This window comes from Hemitrygon akajei, chromosome 16 (assembly GCF_048418815.1).
Source record: "Hemitrygon akajei chromosome 16, sHemAka1.3, whole genome shotgun sequence".
Taxonomy (NCBI): domain Eukaryota; kingdom Metazoa; phylum Chordata; class Chondrichthyes; order Myliobatiformes; family Dasyatidae; genus Hemitrygon; species Hemitrygon akajei.
The window spans coordinates 23,832,836-23,852,968 of NC_133139.1; the positions used below are offsets into that span (position 1 = coordinate 23,832,836).

At 43.1% G+C, this 20,133-nt stretch overlaps 1 protein-coding gene and 1 long non-coding RNA gene across 3 annotated transcripts in view; one reads left to right on the forward strand and one right to left on the reverse strand.

Moving 5' to 3' along the window:
* Nucleotides 1-5,065, reverse strand: part of LOC140739830 (uncharacterized) — an 83,938-nt gene extending 78,873 nt beyond the window's left edge. The window contains exon 1 of one of the 2 annotated variants that reach the window (XR_012101762.1): nucleotides 4,989-5,055. This is a non-coding gene — a long non-coding RNA (uncharacterized lncRNA). Of the gene's footprint in view, nucleotides 1-4,988 lie in introns of both variants that reach the window. The other variant, XR_012101761.1, reaches the window with a different exon arrangement.
* Nucleotides 1-20,133, forward strand: part of LOC140739829 (semaphorin-4E-like) — a 146,182-nt gene that overhangs the window by 11,392 nt on the left and 114,657 nt on the right. The gene's annotated exons all lie outside the window — the stretch shown is intronic.

Sequence of the window (20,133 nt, forward strand, 5' to 3'; positions counted from 1 at the left end):
TAAAACAGGTTTTCCCGGTCATAATCATGTTATAATCAACGCAGCCTGCGTAACAGTGCTCCCTGGTCCATCAATAACATAACCAATACACATTATGGAAATCCTGTACTCTGTCTCACCAGTGAGAAAGTTGGCCACTAGTTATGAATAGCAGTCTCAGAGATGGAAAAAGTTGGATAGGGTCTTAAACAAAAGGTTCAAAGGTTCATTTTATTATCTAAGTATGCACGCAGGATACAACTCTGAGATTCACCTTCTCTGGATAGCCACGAAATACATAAAAACCGTGAAAGTCATTGAAAGAAAATACATCAGCTTTCTCCCCGCACAAAAACAAAGAAACAAAACTCACCAATCCCAAATCCCCAACCCCTCGCTTGCACAAAAATTAAAAGATCGCCCACCCGGAAAACAGCAGCTGAAACAACAAACCCCTAAACCCCTCCCTCACACAAAACAAAATAACAGATCGCCCACACGGATAAACACCAACAAGAACATCAGACCCCAAATCCCCAAACCCTCCCCCATCCAAAAAATAACAGATCGCCCACACGCCAATCGGCAAAAGGAAAGAAAAGCACAGGAAACCGAAGGAGACCAAAGCAGATAGAAATGCTAGCATAACACATTACAACTGAGCCCAGAGGTAGAACCCATGTACCCTGTACTTAACACTCAGATACTGAACAACCATCCCACTCTGATGCCAAGGTGGCTCTAAGGCTTCGGAGAGGAGAGTTGTGAATTTGAGTTCACCACCACCACCTTAAGGTTTAATACAGAGATAGGCCAAGCATTCAGGTTGTCTCTGTATTAAACCTCAAGTTGGAGGAAATTTTCTAAAAAATAGTTTTAACTTCTAAATGATCATCTTCAGTGGTTCCATGAAGATCATTGATCACCTGAAGAAGCTGACATCTCCCGTAATTTGCAATTCAACCTGGCCAGTAGCTCCTCAGTTCATCCAATATCCAGTAGGCATGTTGTCAGACCCATCTGCTTATCCCATTCCCTAAGGAGGGCCCTGACCAATGGAGCATGTGGCAGACTCCAAACAATTCCTGAATATTGGAATTGGAATTGGTTTGTTAATGTCTCATGTACTGAGATGCAGTGAAAGGCTTGTCTTGAATACTGTTCATACAGAATCAAGTACACAGTGAACGCATTGAGGTAGAACACGGTAAAACAATAGAAAGATTATGAGAGAAATAATGAATGGATCTTCAGGGAGCAGCTTGCACTGAGTTACCATGCTCTGGAAAACATAATTCTGTTGATAATTTACAATCACAAACAAGAGAAGATCTGTAGATGCTGGAAATCCAAGCAACACACACAAAATGCTGGAGGAACTCAGCAGGCCAGGCAGCATCTGTGGAAAAGAGTACAGTTGATGTTTTGGCCTGAAACGTTGACTGTACTCTTTTCCATAGACACCGCCTAGCTTGCTGAGTTCCTCCAGCAATTTATGTGTGTTGTCTGTTGATAGTTTGATATTTTATAAAAAATACGACCTGAAGTTCAGCATGGAAAAGGCCCAAAGAAGTATCTCCAATTTACCCGTCCCCAGCCAACATAATGATAGGAATATGGTTACAGTGTCATGAGTTGAGGAATAAGTTGAAGGGGAATTCAACAGGGTTTCTTTACTTGGTCCATCTAAAGAGAGATTTGGTTCATTTATCACAGTGAAATGTGTCAAATCAAATCAGCAAGGACTGGGCTGGGTCAGCTTACAAGTGTTGCCACACAGCATGCCCACAACTCATTAGCCCTAACCCAAACCAGCACGTCTCTGCAATATGGGAAGAAACTGGAGCACCCAGAGGAAACCCGCGTGATCACGGGGAGAATGTATAAACTCCTTACAGTGGCGGGAATTGAACCCCGATCAGAGATCATTGGTGCTGTGAAGTGAGGCATTAAGTGCTGCGCTACCATGAGGCCCTTCGATGGAAAACCCTCCGGGGTGGTAAATAGGTAGAATACAAGTGCGCCAGGGATTCTGTAACCCAACGTCTGCTTGTAGTGTCCACTGTGGAGCTACACTTCATAGTACACATCCCCGTGGGATCAGAGCCACCCCTCAGGCACAAACACACCGAACTAGGCAGTAATGCTTCTGCATTAAGGAAGAAGTCTTGCGCTGTTGGAGGTGCCACTTCTTGAACGAGGCACTAGATTTGCTTTCTCAGGCGAACCTCATTCCAATGCTGTGCCTGCTATGTTGACGCTGGAGGTGGTGTGACGCTTGTGGGCTGTCTCCCCCAGCGCAATCCTCGGACTGTGCTGCTCATTGGCGCAAATGACACATTTCAGTGAACCTCGGTGTTTTGATGTACATGTAACAAATAAAGCTATTCCTTAAGATCCTTTGAAGAGCGTTTCCCAAAGTCCTGGATTATAAATATCACATAACCAGATGATCGGCATCTTATTGTCTCTGATAATTGTCAGATGATTGTCTCGGAGAGTTTACTGTAAGACAATTGACTGGAGCCCTTTCTACTTTATATCAGTAAAACTTTATTGGTTGTAAAGTGCTGTGACATATTTGGATAGATTCTATGTAAATATGAAGTTCTCTTTAGTATCCAGGTTTTCAGAACTGTAATGAGCTCAGAAATAGATGACACACAGATCACAGTGAGATTTAGCAAATGTGGCATGGACGGATAGGTGGAGGATGGAGAGGCAGGAAACAGGTTGTGGGGTAAACAGCATTTCACTGTCAATAGTCAGCTCAGAGATCTCCGGACTTTGAATTTTCTGTTGAAGATGAGTTGGAGGAAGTCGGGATTTGGCAAAGCTTCTGAGCATTAACCTTGTGCAGAATATTATCTGCTTCAATGTGGCAGCTCTGCACGGTCAGTTTTGGCTTGGCTTAGGATGGTAGTAGATTGTCCTGTATACTTCTGTTTGAGCAGAGCTGTGTACTTTCTGATTCACTGAATAGCATTTGAGGTACTATGTCAAATAAAGTAGAGGATGTCAAACCTCCCCCCCATGAGTTCCTTGGTAAACACAAAGTACAGTTCATGCCAGAATATTTTGTTCCATTGTGGTCAAAAAGTCTGCACTTTTCTCGACAATAAATCCTGAATCTGCATTACACAATGTGCTCTGATATTGGCATCCTCTTTAAGTCACCGGGCAGCTTGTCAAGCCTTCCCATCACCATTTCCCATCCCTGCCGTACCCTCAAATTATAGCTCAACTGATTCAAGCTTCAAACTTCTCCCTTCACCATTTCTACCCTCCACCTTTTCCAATGACTGCATGAGTAATCCCGCTACTTCTCCACCACAGTACCAATTCCAAACATCCGATATCAGCTATTTTCAGCCAGTGGCAGTACCCACGTACTTCTTTAAAGAACTTGGAATGCTGTGAGATTTATTTATTAAGATACAGTGTGGAATAGGCCTTTCTGGGCCTTCGAGCCAGGCCTACCTGCAACCCTTGATTTAACCCTAGCCTAATAACCGGATGATTTACAATGGCCAATTAACCTACCAACTGGTACATCTTTGGACTGTGGGTGGAAACCAGGGAAATGTACAAACTCCTTATGGGTAGCGGTGGGAAATGAACCCAGGTCGCTGGCAACGTTCTCTTTAATTTGCAATGATCAGTGTGTAGGAAAATCTTGTGCTGAGCAATTTTTAGCCCAGTGACAACAACATGTGCGCATTGAATTTTACGTATCTAGAGGTATTCAGTTTAACAGCTAGCAAAACAGTGTCAATAAGAACTTTGATCTCCTCTGGATTTGATTGTTTTTGTTCTCGCTCATTTGCACTCTCACAAAACTTACATAGCAGGCCTGTAGCGGCTAATGAAGGATTTTCTCGCCAGAGTTTTTAGAATTTGACATAGTGAGTCAACAATTTCTTCAATAAAAACAGTATATGAGGGGTGATTAATAAGTTCATGGCCTAAGGTAGAAGGAGACAATTTTAGAAAACCTAGCATATTTATTTTTCAACATAGTTCCTTTCCTACATTTACACACTTAGTCCAGCGGTCGTGGAGCATATGTATCTTGGACCTCCAGAAGTGGTCCACAGCAGGGGTGATTGATAAGTTTGTGGCCTACGGTAGAAGGAAATGAGGTACTAACTTCTAACTTTCTGCATAATCACTCGAAGAGTTAACCCGCATGTGCATGTAACGAGAGCTGTATAACTCATCTCCTTCTACCTTAGGCCACAAACTTATCAATCACTCCTGCTGTGGACCACTTCTACAAAGAAAGGATCCGTCGACCGCTGGACTAAGTGTGTACATGTAGGAGGGGACTACGTTGAAAAATAAATGTGCTAGGTTTTCTAAAATTGACTCCTTCTACCTTAGGCCGCTTATCAATCACCCCTCGTAAATGAGCCAGGTCTAAAATCTGCAGACAGATCATCGCAAAGTCCACATTGTCAACACCGTCCACATCAGAAACCAGGAAAGGAAATATGATTGTATACAATCATGAAAAGTACCTAACATACCAGTGGGGTAGAGGGTGACAACCTTTTGTGTGCAGTTTGAATGCCTTTGTGTGTTAATAGCAAAAGATGTGTGTGCGCGCGCACACGCATACGCACCCACCTTAAAGGGAACATTGGTCGCAGATACTGTAAAGCTAAGCACCATGCTACTGTGCCACTCTCAATCCCTTTTTTAAGCTTTACAGGCCTGGGGCCCTAGAAAGAGCTGTTTTTATAACATCGCCTGCTGATGGTATAAATGATATTTTCACCTCATTCCTAATTTCAGCTGCAACCCATTGTCAATCTGCCTTCCCTGACGTCAATTATTTTATTATGTTCTGAAGGCTGAAATAGCTTAGATCTCACTGGCGATGAGTCAGAATAGCAGTGTAGGTACACATACATCAATAACTGAAAACCTGTTCTGTTGTAGTATGATTATTTAAAAGTCATTTTTGGCTGCCCTTTTTAGTCATAGGAAATAAGTTGTTCTTTTACCTGGAAAGTAATGTACAGAGGGCGAAGTGTGACCGTCTTTTCTCCGCTTTGAATCCATTGGAACAACTGGACTTTGGTACAGTTCCAAACAGTAAAGTAAATAAACCAGGGTGACCTGATAATTGTGTTCCTGCGACGATTGTTTTGCTATTTCTCCTCTGAACGCGTTGCCCCTTTATTTGAGGCACAATCCCACAGGAGCTGTTTGCCTCATGCAGCCCAGTGCTTTCCACTCTGGTTTCGGGGGTTCTGACTTAGATAAGGAGGAGATGCGGGATCCGGGGGTTCTAGGGCACGGCACTAACAGTGTGCACTGGCAGCTCGTTTATGAGGTAGTCCACTTCTTAATTTCTTTTTCTGTTCCTCTCCGCGCCTCATGGCGCAGCGGGCGGCAACCTTACCGTTCCTTATTTACGGGGACGAGTTGCTGTCGCGACGCTCAACCCAGCATAAAAGAGCCGGCTGGATTCAAACGTGGGGCCACTCACCTCTAAGTCCGGTGTGGATGCCACCACATCACCGGCCGGCCTAGTCCACTTCTGCTCCTGTGCTAATCCTATGGCAGATCACTTGAGTGGCTATTCTTCTGGAAATGATTCAGCTCTGTTTGACCTCGAGGGGTGGCAATATTGATCCTGATTAGACATCCAGAAATGAACATTTTTCAGGAGGATCACTGGGGCCTGGACTGGGAAATTGGTTGAGCTAACTCTTCCCCCTGAAGCCCTCTTGATATCCCCACCCCCCACCACCAGCACCACAATTATTTTATTTATTTAGCGATACAGTGCCGAGTCGAGGCACGCTGCGCTAGAAATCCTCGACAAACCCGAATATCCCTAACCTAATCACGGCACACAAAGTCAAAGTGCAGGCCATTCTCAGTACTGGAAACTTTCCAATGTCCCCACACCCTTTCTGTCAGGAAAATGGGAGGAATTACCTCCAGTATCCTTATCGACCTTTATCTCTCCGTATCCCTTCAGGGACCATTGTAGGACACCACGATAGTGTAGCGGTTAGCACGACACTATTACAGCCCGGGCTTTCCATTCTGGACTCCATTACACCATACGTCTTCCATTCAAGAAAGCACATGGTGTATTGGCCTTCATCAATCGTGGAACTGAATTTAGGAGCCGAGAGGTAATGTTGCAGCTATATAGGACCCTGGTCAGACCCCACTTGGAGTACTGTGCTCAGTTCTGGTCGCCTCACTACAGGAAGGATGTGGAAGCCATAGAAAGGGTGCAAAGGAGATTTACAAGGATGTTGCCTGGATTGGGGAGCATGCCTTATGAGAATAAGTTGAGTGAACTTGGCCTTTTCTCCTTGGAGCGACGGAGGATGAGAGATGACCTGAAAGAGGTGTATAAGATAATGAGAGGCGTTGATCGTGTGGATAGTCAGAGGCTTTTTCCCAGGGCTGAAATGGTTGCCACAAGAGGACACAGGCTTAAGGTGCTGGGCAGTAGGCACAGTGGAGATGTCAGGGGTAAGTTTTTTACTCAGAGAGTAATGAGTGCATGGAATGGGCTGCTGGCAACGGTGGTGGAGGTGGATACGATAGGGTCTTTTAACAGACTTTTAGATAGGTACATGGAGCTTAGAAAAATAGAGGGCTGTAGGTAAGCCTAGTAATTTCTGAGGTAGGGACATGTTCGGCACAACTTTGTGGGTCGAAGGGCCTGTGTTGTGCTGTAGGTTTTCTATGTTTCTATGTTTCTACACCATTGGCTACTCACTGCAGACCCAGGGCTGCGTGGTCCATTTTAACACCAGCGGATAATAATCTACTTATTGAGCTATTGAGAGCCAGAAGCATGTTGTGTTATGCACGATATTCTGTGAGTACAGGTGCATTTCCATCAGGTGTTTGTGACACATTACCAGCATAAGAGCAATGATTCATGGCCTCAGCACTGCTGGATATCACCCTGGTTAGAAATCTCCAGAACGTTCTGATGATCCAACCACGAGTCTATTAATTTCATTTAACCACCGTATTCCAGATATTCTCCTTTCATTTGCTTTCGGGTTATGCTTCCCCAGTCTCCCCGAACCCAGCAAAAGTGAAACACTCTGATAAATAGACAGCTCTGGGTATCACTGTCCACACAGAACTGCGGCTGCTCACTTGACGACCATTTATTTATGGGCATCAGGACAATCTGCTTTAATGTCGGCCTTGCAGCGTTTGCTGCTCGGGAAACAGAGGTGACCCTGATCCCCACTGTATTCCAAACCACTTACCCTTCATCAAGAGGAAGGCCATGAGACCTGCTCTTGATCCCTTCCTTTCTCTCACAGATAATTGGTTATTCATTTAGTTATCGAGGTACAACGTGGAATAGGCCCTTCCAGCCCTTTGAGCCACTCCGCTCGGCAATCACCAGTTTAACCCCAGCTAATCATGGGACAATCAACAATGACCAATTAACCTACCAACTGGTACGTCTTTCAACTGCAGGAGGAAACCCACATGGTCACGGGGAGAACAAACAAACTCGTTACAGGCAGTGGCAAGAATTGAACCTGGGTCGCTGGTACTGTAAAGCATCGTGCTAACCGCTACGCTATTAATACCATCCCAATTTTCTCCCTTTTTTTGGGGGGTGGGGTGAAATGTTATACTCACATTCATCCAGATAAGGATATGACTAAGAAGGCAAGCAGGAGTCAAGAAGTATTTTACGTGTTATTAGGATCAATTTCTATCTCCTAACTTGCATGTCCATACAATTGTTTGCCCGAATTTGTCTAGTTGGCAGGCAGCTTGAGCAAAGTGTTGTACAGGCAAGCAGTATTTACAAAATTCACTTCATTCCCATGCTCCTCACTTCCGTGCCCAATCGAGAGTTGAGGCATAGACTCTGGAAACGGCCAGCAACCAGCTAAACTAAAGGCTTCCTGCCACTTGGCCAAACAATTTCTTCAATAACTCTCAGTGGTGCAGGGTTATTCTTAGTGGGTCCACTTGTGAGGAGCTCCCAGCTTCCAATGGCACATTTAGGAATTGGCTGTGTCTTTGAGGAGTGAGTCAGAAAGAGACCAGTTCAGCCGTCAGCAAGCCACTTCACCAAGCCACCCATTCCCAACAATACTGTCAGTAACTGGCAATTGCCAGTTCAGATAATCTGGTTCAATCATTTATCCTCCACACACACCATAATCAAGGAACTACTACCTTTCAGATGAAAAGTCTCACTCCATCTGCCATAATAGGCTGATGCTTTTTTGGAGAAGGGCATTGGGATTCTCTACTGATTTCTAGCCAATATTTAATTACTCAATCAACATAACTATAAAAATGTGCTCGTTGTCACATTTCTGTCAATGATGGCTGGTTGGATACAAACTGACAGCGATGTTACTTTAAGCTCCAACTGTGCCTACCATTGAAAAAAAACTTAATTGGTTATAATGATTTGTGGAGTATATCAAGCTCTTGGAAAATGCTCTATAAGTTCATGTTCTTTCTGTGTTGCTGAGTTGCACATTAGAGGGTGCATCAAAGTCCCAACGACATGCAAAATCCTACTGAAGAGATAAAAGAACATGGAGTTTCACACCCTTTTCCATTCTGTTGAAATGTTCACAATTTGTGATGTGTTTGCAGTTACATTCCGTTAGGAAATCTTGGTCACACTCAGTTTAACTTAGTATGCCAAAGTATAAAAAGGGAATTGCATATAATCAGTAGAATGTCACAGGAGTGTTAAACTCTAAGGTCATCCCGCACAAACTTGGCACGTTCTCTTGAATCTAGAAGTTTGAAGGGTGATCTAATTGGAAGTTTAAAATGATTAAGGCTTTTGACAGGGTGGATAAATAGAAACAGTTTCTGCTGGTGAAGTCCAAAACATAATCTTAAAATTATAGTGACGCCATTTTGAAGGGGAATCAGTCGGGCAGCTTTCACAGAAACAGTAGTGGAAGTTTGCAACCTGCTCGTATAGAAGCCAAAGGATGCCAAGGAGTCAGTTATTCAGATGAATGGCACAGTCTTTCTGTGAGAAATGATACAAATTAGCAGCAGCCTGCCTTGCAGTATTTACTCAGTTTCTATAAACCACCCTCATCAATCTAGTATTTTAATAAAAATGCCACAGAGCTTGGAACATTTTCAAACACAACAAATAATCTTTGCATTTATGATGAGGCAGCATGTCTAAAAATGAGCAACACCTGTCTGTGTTTCTCCTCTTGTTCTGTGCTCTTCCTTCTAGCTCCCTACCCAAATGCCTATTCTTTACATCGGAGACCTACCAGAGCCACTAAGCAAGGTGTTCAACAGTGTGGGTAAAAGTTTGAACTCTGTATCATCATACTTTCTAACTGAATCAAAAGTAGAAGTCCTAGTGAGGCAACACTTCACCTATGAATCTGTTGGGGTCATCTATTGTATCTGGTGCACCTGACAGGCCATTGGTGAGACCCATTGTAAATTGGGGGTCTGCTTCATCAAGCATCTCTGCTCTTTCCACCAAACGTGGAACTTCCCGGTGGCCAAACATTTTAATTCCCATTCCAACATGTCAATCCATGGCCTCCTCTTGTGCCATGATGAGGCCACTCTCAGGGTGGAACACCTTATATTCTATCTGGGTAGCATCCAACCTGATGGCATGAACATCGATTTCTCCTCCCCCTCCCCTCTTCTTCTATTCCCCACTCTGGCCTCTGACCTCTTCTCATGTGCCTATAACCTCTCCTTCCTTCCCTTTCTCAATGGTTCACTCTGCTCTCCTATCAGATTCCTACCTCTCCTGCACTTTACCTTTCCCTCCCACCTGGCATCACCCATCCCCTTCTAGCTATCCTTCTTCTCCTCCCCCCCCCCCACATTTTTATTCTGGCATCTTCCCCCTTCCTTTCGTCCTGAAGAAGGGTCTTGATCCAAACCATCAACTTCGCATTTCCATAGATGCTGCTTGACCTACTGAGTTCTTCCAGTGTTTTCCATACGTTGCTTTGGATTTCCAGTATCTGCAGGATTTCTTGTGTTTAAAATCCTAGCTAGTTTCCCCCAATCTTATTTATTTATTTGGAGATACAGTGCAGAATAGGCCCTTCCAGCCTAACAAGCTGCATCGCTCAGCAACCCACCTATTTAATGTAACACTACCCTAATCAGAGGACAATTTACAATTAACCTACTAACTACTACATCTTTGGACAGTGAGAGGAAACCATGGCACCCGGAGAAAACCCACATGCTCTCGGGGAGAACGCACAAACACCTTATGGATGACACCGGAATGAACTCCAAACTGCGAAACGACCTGAGCTGCAATAACATCATGCTAACTGCTATGCTACCGCGTTGCCTAATCTTGTCCAAAATGGTAGATGTTAATTGTAATAGTATGACAGTGGAATTGGAGGCCTACTGTTTCTGTGGGCACGCTTACTGCCACGGAGTCAGCTGATGGTTTCAAGTCTCAAGGAGACATAGGTATGAAGCTTAAGTGTAACAGAAAGTTAATGTTGTACAATGTCATCTTTGGTCCCCTCATAAAGTGAAGGATTGGGAAGGATTGGAGAGGGTGCAGAGGAGATTCACCAGGATGCTGCCTGGATTAGAGAGGGTGCAGAGGAGATTCACCAGGATGCTGCCTGGATTAGACAGCATGTCATTTGAGGATAGGTTAAGTCAACTAGTAACATAGAAACACAGAAATCTACAGCTCATTACAGGCCCTTCAGCCCACAATGTTGTGCTGACCATGAAACTCTAGAAACTGCCTAGAATTTCCCTACTGCGTAGCCCTCTATTTTTCTAAGCTCCATGTACCTATCTAAGAGGCTCTTAAAAGACCCTATTGTATCCGCCTCTACCACCTTCACTGGCAGTGCATTCTATACACCCAGCACTCTCTGTGTGAAAAACTTACCTCTGACAACCCCAGTGTACCTGCTTCCAAGCACCTTAATACTGTGCCCTCTCGTATTAGCCATTTCAGCCCTGGGATAAGGCCTCTGGCTATCCACACAATCAATGCCTCTCATTATCTTATACTCCTCTATCAGGTCACCTCTCATCCTCCGTCGCTCCAAGGAGAAAAGGCCAAGTTCACTCAACCTGTTCTCATAAGGTACGCTCTCCAATCCAGGCAACATTCTTGTAAACCTCCTCCACACTCTCTCCATAGTATCCACATCCTTCCTGTAGTGCTTTTCTCTGTGGAGCGAAGGAGGATGAGAGGTGACTTGATAGAGGTGTATAAAATGATAAGAGGGGTAAACAGAGTGGATGGCCAGAGAGGTTTTCCCAGGGCGGAAGCGGCTAATATGAGGGGAAAGATTGTAATGTGATTGGAGGAAAGTAGGAGAGGGATGTCGGAGGCAAGACACACGAAATGCTGGAGGAATTCAGCAGGTCAGGCAGCATCTATGGAAATGAGTAAACAAGTTGACGTTTCGGGCCGAACCAGATTTCAGGAGTAGGTTTCTTATATAGAGACTGGTGGGTGCATTGAACGTGCTGCCAGTGGTAAACTATAGGCAGATACATTAGAGACATTTAAGATACTCTTAGATAGGCACATGGTTAAAAGAAATATGGAAGGTTATGTGGGAGGGAAGGTTAGGTTGATCTTAAAGTAGATTAAAAGGACAGCACAGCATCTTGGGCCCAGAGGCCTGTACTATGCTGCAATGTTCCATCTTCAGTGTTTGTCATGATCAGCCTAACTATTTAGTAAGATAGTATTTATTAAAAAAAAATCTTTGTTAATATTCTTAAAACAACTGTTTCTTTCAAAGTAAAATCTAGCCATTGCCTTTTTCTTTGTGGGAACTTCCTGAATCCAAATAGGCTAATGTACAGTCATTATCTGAACTACAACACTTTGTGGAAGCCTTTTTGCTTATGAAGTTCTTTCGGATTGAAGACGCTGAAAGGTATTTGGCCCATGACAACAGGTTGCATTGATGTATCAACCTCAACACAGAAAATGGTGTAAGATATTTCATGAAAGCGTCATCAAGCAAAGAAATACCAGGACAGGTGAAAAGCTTAGACAAATAGGTAGAGTAGGTTTTGAAGATTGTCAGTGGAAGAGGGGGTCAGGGATTTCAGAACTACGGATTTTGGTGGTCAAAGGCATGGATGTAAACAATGGGGTGAAGAAATTTCGGGCTATGCACAGACACAGGATTAGAGGGCAGGGTTTTCAAAGGGTTGTGGATCTGGAGAAGATTAGAAGGTAAAGGAGAAATTGGTGTCTGGAGCACACAAGTTGGGGTACTGAACTTATCATGCTCCTCCTCCTTAGGCTGTTCTTTGAGATTAATGATGACCTGATTCCACTTAAGTTCTGAGATGAACTTGAGGTCAACATTGGAACCAGAGAGGCAGGAGGGGGCTGATATGAGCAGGTCATTACTTTGTGAGGTATTATACTACTAAGTAATGAGGTAGCACTACTGCTTTGAAACTGAAGCTCATTTTAAAGTAATGCTAGCCTTTAAACTTACACTAATATTCTTCATTGCCGTGGGGCTGCCATAGGAAAAGATCATTCATAGTGTGTCCATGATCAGGCTTTTAAGTTGTTAAAGGATGCCTTTGAACTGATAAAAGATTCAGGTTAGTCAACGTAGAGGTCATAGAACACGGGGACATGAGTACAAACTTGATGAGCCTGAAGCAAAACAGAGATTAAACAATCTTTTTCCCACAATGTAATAGATACAGAAATAAGCCCCTGGCAAGTTCAGTTAAAAGTAGCTTGGTTAACTCATTTTTCCCACTCATCTATTTCTCTAGTTTTCCCATCTTTTTGTCGTCAGTGTGCTCTATCACAGCCAGAGGATGTTGGCCTTTTCCCACTTTCATCTTCAGTCAGTCATATTGAGCCTCTTTCCCGCCCCCATCAATCCTTCAACTTAGATTTCTTTGAATGATGACACCAGTGCAGACCTAGAGTGGAGAAATACCTTTAAACTTGCTCGTGGCTCTCTTCCAAGTCTTAGTCTCTTTAACTTGTTGTGCTGTTGGCTTGTAAAAGAGACAAAGCTGGCCAGTCAGATGAGACGGGGTAGGTTCAAGGGGGATGTGAGGGGCAAGTATTTCACTCAGAGTGCCATGGATGCCTGGAATGCACTGAATGGTATGGTGGTAGAGACGAATACATTAGAGGCTTTTAAGAGACATTTGATAGTCACACGGATGTAGGAAGATGGAGGGATACTGACATTGTGCAGGTGGAAGGGATGAGTATTTAGATGTTTTTGATTTGCTTTTTAGCTGATCGGCACAACACTGTGGGCCAAATGGCCTGTTTCTGCTCTATGTTTAATAAAGAATACACAAACAAATGGTCGAACTGTTGCACAGCAAAGAAAGCCTGATACACTTCAGCAGATATCTGTTATACTTATAGATCTCACCTGTGATCATATGATAATATGTGATTTTACTTGTATAAAGATAAAAGAGAGAGTACTGGAAATACTCAGCATATCGAGCAGTATTTGTGAAAAGAGAAACAGTTAGTATTTCAGGTCCCGGACTCTTTGTCAGAACTGATAACAGGTCCTGGTCCTAAAACATTAACTATTTCACTTTCCATCAATGCTGCCTGACCTGCCAAGTATTTCCAGCACAGTCTGCTCCTTGTTATTGAACTTGTCACCTCCGAAGTCTGCCTTGTTAAGTAATTCACTGACTTCACCAAATTTATTTGTTTTGACCAGTACACGACTTAAGAGAAGAAAATTTAACCTTTGCTGTTTGGACAGCAACCCTCTTGCCATTTAGCCAACAGATTATTTGAGAACACTGGGAATCATTGGAACTTTCAGAGAAGCTGCGGCTCCAATCTGAAAAAAACATCTCAGCAGGTCGGACAGCATCCGTTGGAATGAGCAGTCAATGTTTCGGGCCAAAACCCTTTGTCAGGACTGAAGGGTTTCGGCCCGACACGTTGACCGCTCATTCCAACGGATGCTGCCCGACCTGCTGAGTTCATCCAGCTTGTTGATGAACGTTTATTCCAAAGAGAAAAATTCTATGGGGCCAATTAAATAGATATACAAAACCAATATAATGTTGAACTGTGTTCATATAATCCTTAAACACAAGGAATTCTGTAGATCATCAACCCAAATTCTGTAGACACCAGAAATCCAGAGTAGCACACATCAAACGCTGGAGCAAATCAGCGGGTCGGGCAGCATCTATAAATGGTCACTATTCCAGGCCAAGGCTTGTCATCAGCACTGGAAAGGAAGGGGAAAGAAGCTAGAATAAGAAGGTGGGTGGGGCGAGGGGGGAAGGAGTAGAAGCTGGAAGCCAGGTGAGGGGGAAGGTTGGTGGGGGGGGGGGGGGTGAAGTGAGAACCTAGGAGGTGATAGGTAGAAAAGATAAAGGTGCGTGTTGATTTGACCACAGTATCTGCAGTGTACTTTGTGTTGAAAAAACATCTATTGGTTTGTTCTGTTAATTATCAAGTATGTGCATTTTTTTTTGCTTGGGGTGTTTTATTCTGTTTGCAGATTTTTTTTGCATGTGGGAGGTGGAATTTGATGTTTCTGCGCAATTTGTTTTTTTTTTTGCGAGGGGGTTGATGCTTTTCTTTTGAACAGGTTCCATGATTCTCTTTGTTTCGTTGCTGCCGGGAGAAGACGAATCTCAGGTTTGTATACTGCATACATACTTTGATAATAAACATACTTTGAACCTTGAATTAGATCCAGCTGCAGTTTTATGGGGAAAAGGTGAGGTGAATTGGGCAACGCTTCAAAACCTTCATGCTGTCATAATGAGTTGTGTAGTCTCCCTCCACCTTGCAATATTCCCTGATGCCATGAAATCCCCTGCTACCATCTAACTTGCATGTTTTTAACCACACATACACATAAAAGTATACTCTGTATCACTTAAAACATCTACAAAATTTTCAAAGTAGATCCCCAGTAGTTCCCAAGTTTGCCAAATCCTCCTTTACTGTCTAACTTTCTCTAGATAAGAAGGGCTATGAGGAGGCCACTCTTAGATTGGAGGAGCAACAATTCATATTCCACCAGGGTGGCCTGCAGCCTGGAGGCATGAACATTAAAATCTCAAATTTCTGGTAATTTATTCCCCACTATCCCTTCTCTCTTTTATCATGACCCATTCTTACTCTACTCTTACCCTTTCTCTTCTCCTCAGCTGCATATCACCTCCCTTTGGTGCCCCTCCTTTTCACCTACTTCCCTGATCCACTCTCTTCTCAGATTCCTTCTCCCTCATCTTTTATCTTTATCTTTTACCTTTATCTTTTCTACCTATCACCTCCCAGGTTCTCACTTCACCCCCTCCCTCACCAACCTTCCCCCTCACCTGGCTTCCAGCTTCTACTCCTTCCCCCCTCGCCCCACCCACCTTCTTATTCTAGCTTCTTTCCCCTTCCTTTCCAGTGCTGATGACAAGCCTTGGCCTGGAATAGTGACCATTTATAGATGCTGCCCGACCCGCTGATTTGCTCCAGTGTTTGATGTGTGCTACTCTGGATTTCTGGTGTCTACAGAATTTGGGTTGACGATCTACAGAATTCCTTGTGTTTAAGGATTATATGAACACAGTTCAACATTATATTGGTTTTGTATATCTATTTAATTGGTCCCATAGAATTTTTCTCTTTGGAATAAACTTAAATGCACCAAAATTTGTATGCCCCCAAATAATCCATATTTAAATGTTACCACGACTGTTTCCTTCAACCACAGCTTGAAACTTTCAGCTTTAACCAATTGACATAAACAAATACGAATCCCCAAAGGCCTACCTGGACTTTAATAGTTTTTAAGCTAATAAAACTCTTTAACTCTTTAACGTCAATAACGTCATCAAGGCAGAAAATACTCTATTCATTTTGTTTTTAAAATTTTGCATCTTATTTTCTAAATGCACATTAAGAACTACTGATCCCATACTACAGTGGGTGCAATAATAAGTTAGTTAGTGACCACACAGAAGACGATAAAGCTTAATATATTTGAATGGCCATCTGCTACTTTCATTAACTTGTAAATTGTTCAGGGTGCAAACAGTTCACAAGAGTTGAACCCTGCCTTAAGTGTGTAAAATGAAACTCTCGGGTAGTTACATAGATGAAAGGGGGGGGAAAAGGACGTTAAGAGCAAAGAGCTAGGTTGATTTTAGAGAAGAGTAAAAGGTTGACACAACACTATGAGTTGAAGGATCTGTACTATGCTAAGTTGTTAAGTTGGTAAAATCGTAATTTGATCATTCTTTTGAGTGATGCTTTAAAAAAATTAATGCATCTGATTTTGTTGAAAACAGGTACCAAATTAAACTAAAACTAAAAATCGAAAAATTCAAGCCCAGCTCTAACCCTGTAATTAATCACAGCTCGGAATCTGATATAGATGATATTCTAAATAGTGTAATAGTTACTTGTTGTGACAGAGGCAATTTATGATGATATTGAAACTATAACAAAAACAGAAAATTAGAAAATTCATCAAGTCAGACAGCATCTGTGAGTGAGGAAGAGAGTGCACAGCATGTTTGTGCATGTTTTTTTAATTCCACGTCCCATTCTGATTTGTCTATCCATGGCCTCCTCTACTGTCAAGATGAAGCCACACTCAAGTTGGAGGAACAACACCTTATATACCATCTGGGTAGCCTCCAACCTGATGGCATGAACATTGACTTCTCTAGCTTCCGTTAATGCCCCTCCACCCCTTCTTACCCCATCCCTGATTTATTTATTTTCTCCCCTCCCCTTTTTGTTCTCTCTCTGCCCTTCACTCTGCCTGTTCTCCATCTCCCTCTGGTGCTCCCCTCCCCCTTTATTTCTCCCTAGGCCTCCCGCCCCATGATCCTTTCCCTTCTCCAGCTCTGTATCCCTTCTGCCAATCACCTTTCCAGCTCTCAGCTTCACCCCACCCCCTCCGGTCTTATCCTATCATTTCGCATTTCCCACTCCCCCTCCTACTTTCAAATCTCTTACTATCTTTCTTTTTAGTTAGTCCTGACAAAGGGTCTCGGTCCGAAACGTCGACAGTGTTTCTCCCTATAGATGCTGCCTGGCCTGCTGTGTTCCACCAGCATTTTGCGTGTGATGTTTGTGTATCACCCTCTTGACCAATGCTGCAGGTGATCCTAATCACCCATTATTTATTTTAAAGTAGCATATTTTCCCTCCCCCCACCCCGTTTCAGAAACAGTAATGTGTTAATGGTGCTTGAAAAGTAATCCAAGTATAATCTGGGAGGAAGGGGACTTGGAGGTGGAGTTAAAAGGAAAAATGACTGGAAGGGTATGCTGATGAACTAGAGAAGGAAGATTTAAAGGTAACACATGCCAGCAACGGGTCCTGCAATCGAGCAATACAATCGAATAACCTACAACAAGCTGGAGAGAGAGAGAGAGAGAGAGAGAGAGAGAGAGTGAGAGAGAGAGAGAGAGAGAGAGAGAGAGAGGAGAGAGAGAGAGAGAGAGAGAGAGAGAGAGAGAGAGAGAGCGCGTGCGTGTGTGCGTGTGTGTGTGTGTGTGAAATTTGGCTTATATTCTGTTCCAGTGATACTTATTCAGAATAAGTATCATCTCTGAAAAACATGAAACTAAAGAAATGAAAACGTGCTTTCGAGACAGCTATTTTCAATCTTGTATCTTTATCTTTCAGGCATAAAACTGTGCCCACACTTTGTGCAGTTCGTACATCCTAGGGAATTAAACTGTTTGCATATTGAACACTAAATGTGAAGTAGCAACAGATGATTTCTTTTATAAGATGTAGGTACTGTAGAGGGGCTTTTTTGATAATATCTTATTTTCAGAAGGATTTTTGGCCTTTATTCCCTCTGTTTCCCCCAAAACCTTTTTAATTGTACAAACCCAACAAGGTTCCAGATTTAATTCTCAATCTGTTTTGAGTTTCTTTAATTCGAATCAGAATGAGGTTTATTATCACTGACATACTGTGTGTCACAAAGTTTGTTGTTTTGTAGCAGCAGTACAGTGCTAGACAAAAAAACACTATAAGTTACAAAAAAAAATAGTGGAAAAGAGGAATAATGAGGCAGTGTTTGTGGGTTCATGGACCATTCAGAAATCTGATGGTGGAGGGGAAGATGTAACTGGCTGAGTCTACAACCCTCTGCAATTTCTCTTGGTCCTACACACTGGTACCTCCGTAGCCAGGTGGTGAAGCAGTCAGTCAGAATTGCTCCCCACCCAATATCTACCAAAACCTGCAGACATATCAAATCTCTTCAAACTCCTCATGAGGCGGTGGCTCTTTGCAACTGCATCGATGTGCTTGGCCCAAGAAAGATCCTTAGGGATGTTGATGCCCAGAGCATAAGGCTGCTTGCCCTTTCCACAAATAAGGACTGGTGTGTATCCTCCCACCTTCCCCTTCCCGAAGATCAGTCGATTCTCTGGTCTTGCTGACGTTGAGTGCATGATTATTGTTGAGCCACTGCTCAACCAGCCAGTATAAGCGGGCACAACAGTGGGGAGCAGGTATATTTAGTGAAGTAAGAGAATTAGATGCAGATCACGTACAATCCCTATTTGGCAAAGCTGCTAGAAATTGGGTAAGGACAAGGCCAGGCTTAAAAGAGTGGTGTTGCCACCAAGAGTCATACCTGATTGCCTATTGATAATATTGCAGTTTTCTACAATGTTCAGTGTCCACAGGAAGGACTGGAATCTGGCAAAAAAAAGGATAAAATAAGCTTGCAGCAAATTCTATTTGACATTCACGATAACTGCTGATCCAGAGTACACTGCTTTGTCATTGGAGGGACATGTCTGCTACGTATTTTGTATATGAAGCTAATAACTGCAACAATAGAGTCTGCTAGGCATTCCAGAATAACTTGGATTCTTCAGCCAAAAATGAATTGCTGTGCACCAGAGTGGTAAGCTGTATCAGTGGGTGTCTTCTACAAACAGGATGCCAATAAAAGTTCAGGCACACTCAATATGCATTTCACTTCCTATTTTCTGTAGAATTACTGAAACACCCACATATGTGAGCTGTTCTCCTAAATTAAGACACATTATCATCTCCTTTTACTATTTGCTTTGTGCATGGATACAAACGTTTCCTTTCAATAGTACTTGAAATAACCCAGAGATTTTCAAAGTTTAAATTTATAATCAAAGGACATGAATGTTACATATACTACCTTGAGATTCATTTTCCTCCAGACATTTATATGGAAGAAATACAATAGAATTTTACGAAAAGCTATACAGAAACAAACACTGACACACCAGCCAGTTGCTGATCAACAATCTGGAGTGTTCACTGAGATCTTTAACGTTCTGATTCAGCAGGTGGAGGTACCCACCTGCTTCAAGCAGGCTTCACTTCTACTGGTGCCTAAGAAGGAGGTGACAACCTGCCTCAAAGTCTATCGTCCAGGATCACTTACGTCCACAGTGATGAAGTGCTTTGAAAGGTTGGTGATGAAACATGTCAACTCTTGACTGAGAAGCAACTTGAATCTGCTACAATTACCAACCAGTGCAAAAGGCGCACAGCGGATGCAATCCCATTGGCCCCTCTCTCAACCCAGGAACATCTGCACAGCAAAGATGCATACATCAGGATGCTCTTTATCAACTACAGCTCGGCATTCAATACTATCATGCCCTCAAAACTAATCAATAAGCTCCAAGACCTTGGCCTCCATACCTCCTTGTGCAACTGGATCCTCAATTTCCTCACTTGCAGACCCCAGTCGGTTCAGATTGGCAAAACCATCTCCTCAACAGTCTCCATCAGCACAGGTGCACCACAAGGCTGCGTGCTTAGCCCCCTGCTCTACTTACTTTACGCTTATGACTGTGTGGCTAAGCACAGCTCCAGTGCCATATTAAAGTTTGCTGGTGACACCACTGTCATAGACTGGATCAAAGGAGGTGATGAATCAGCATATAGGAGGGAGATTGAAAATCTGGCTGAGTGGTGCCACAACAACAACAACCTCTTACTCATTGTCAGCAAGACCAAAGAGCTGATTATTGATTTCGGGAGGAGGCCTGTCCTGCACCCAGCACGTAAATGCAAAATATGAAGGAAGCATGGCATTGCCTCTACTTTCTCAGGAGTTTGTGAATATTTGGCATGACATCTAAAACTCTGACAAACTTCTATAAATGTGTGAT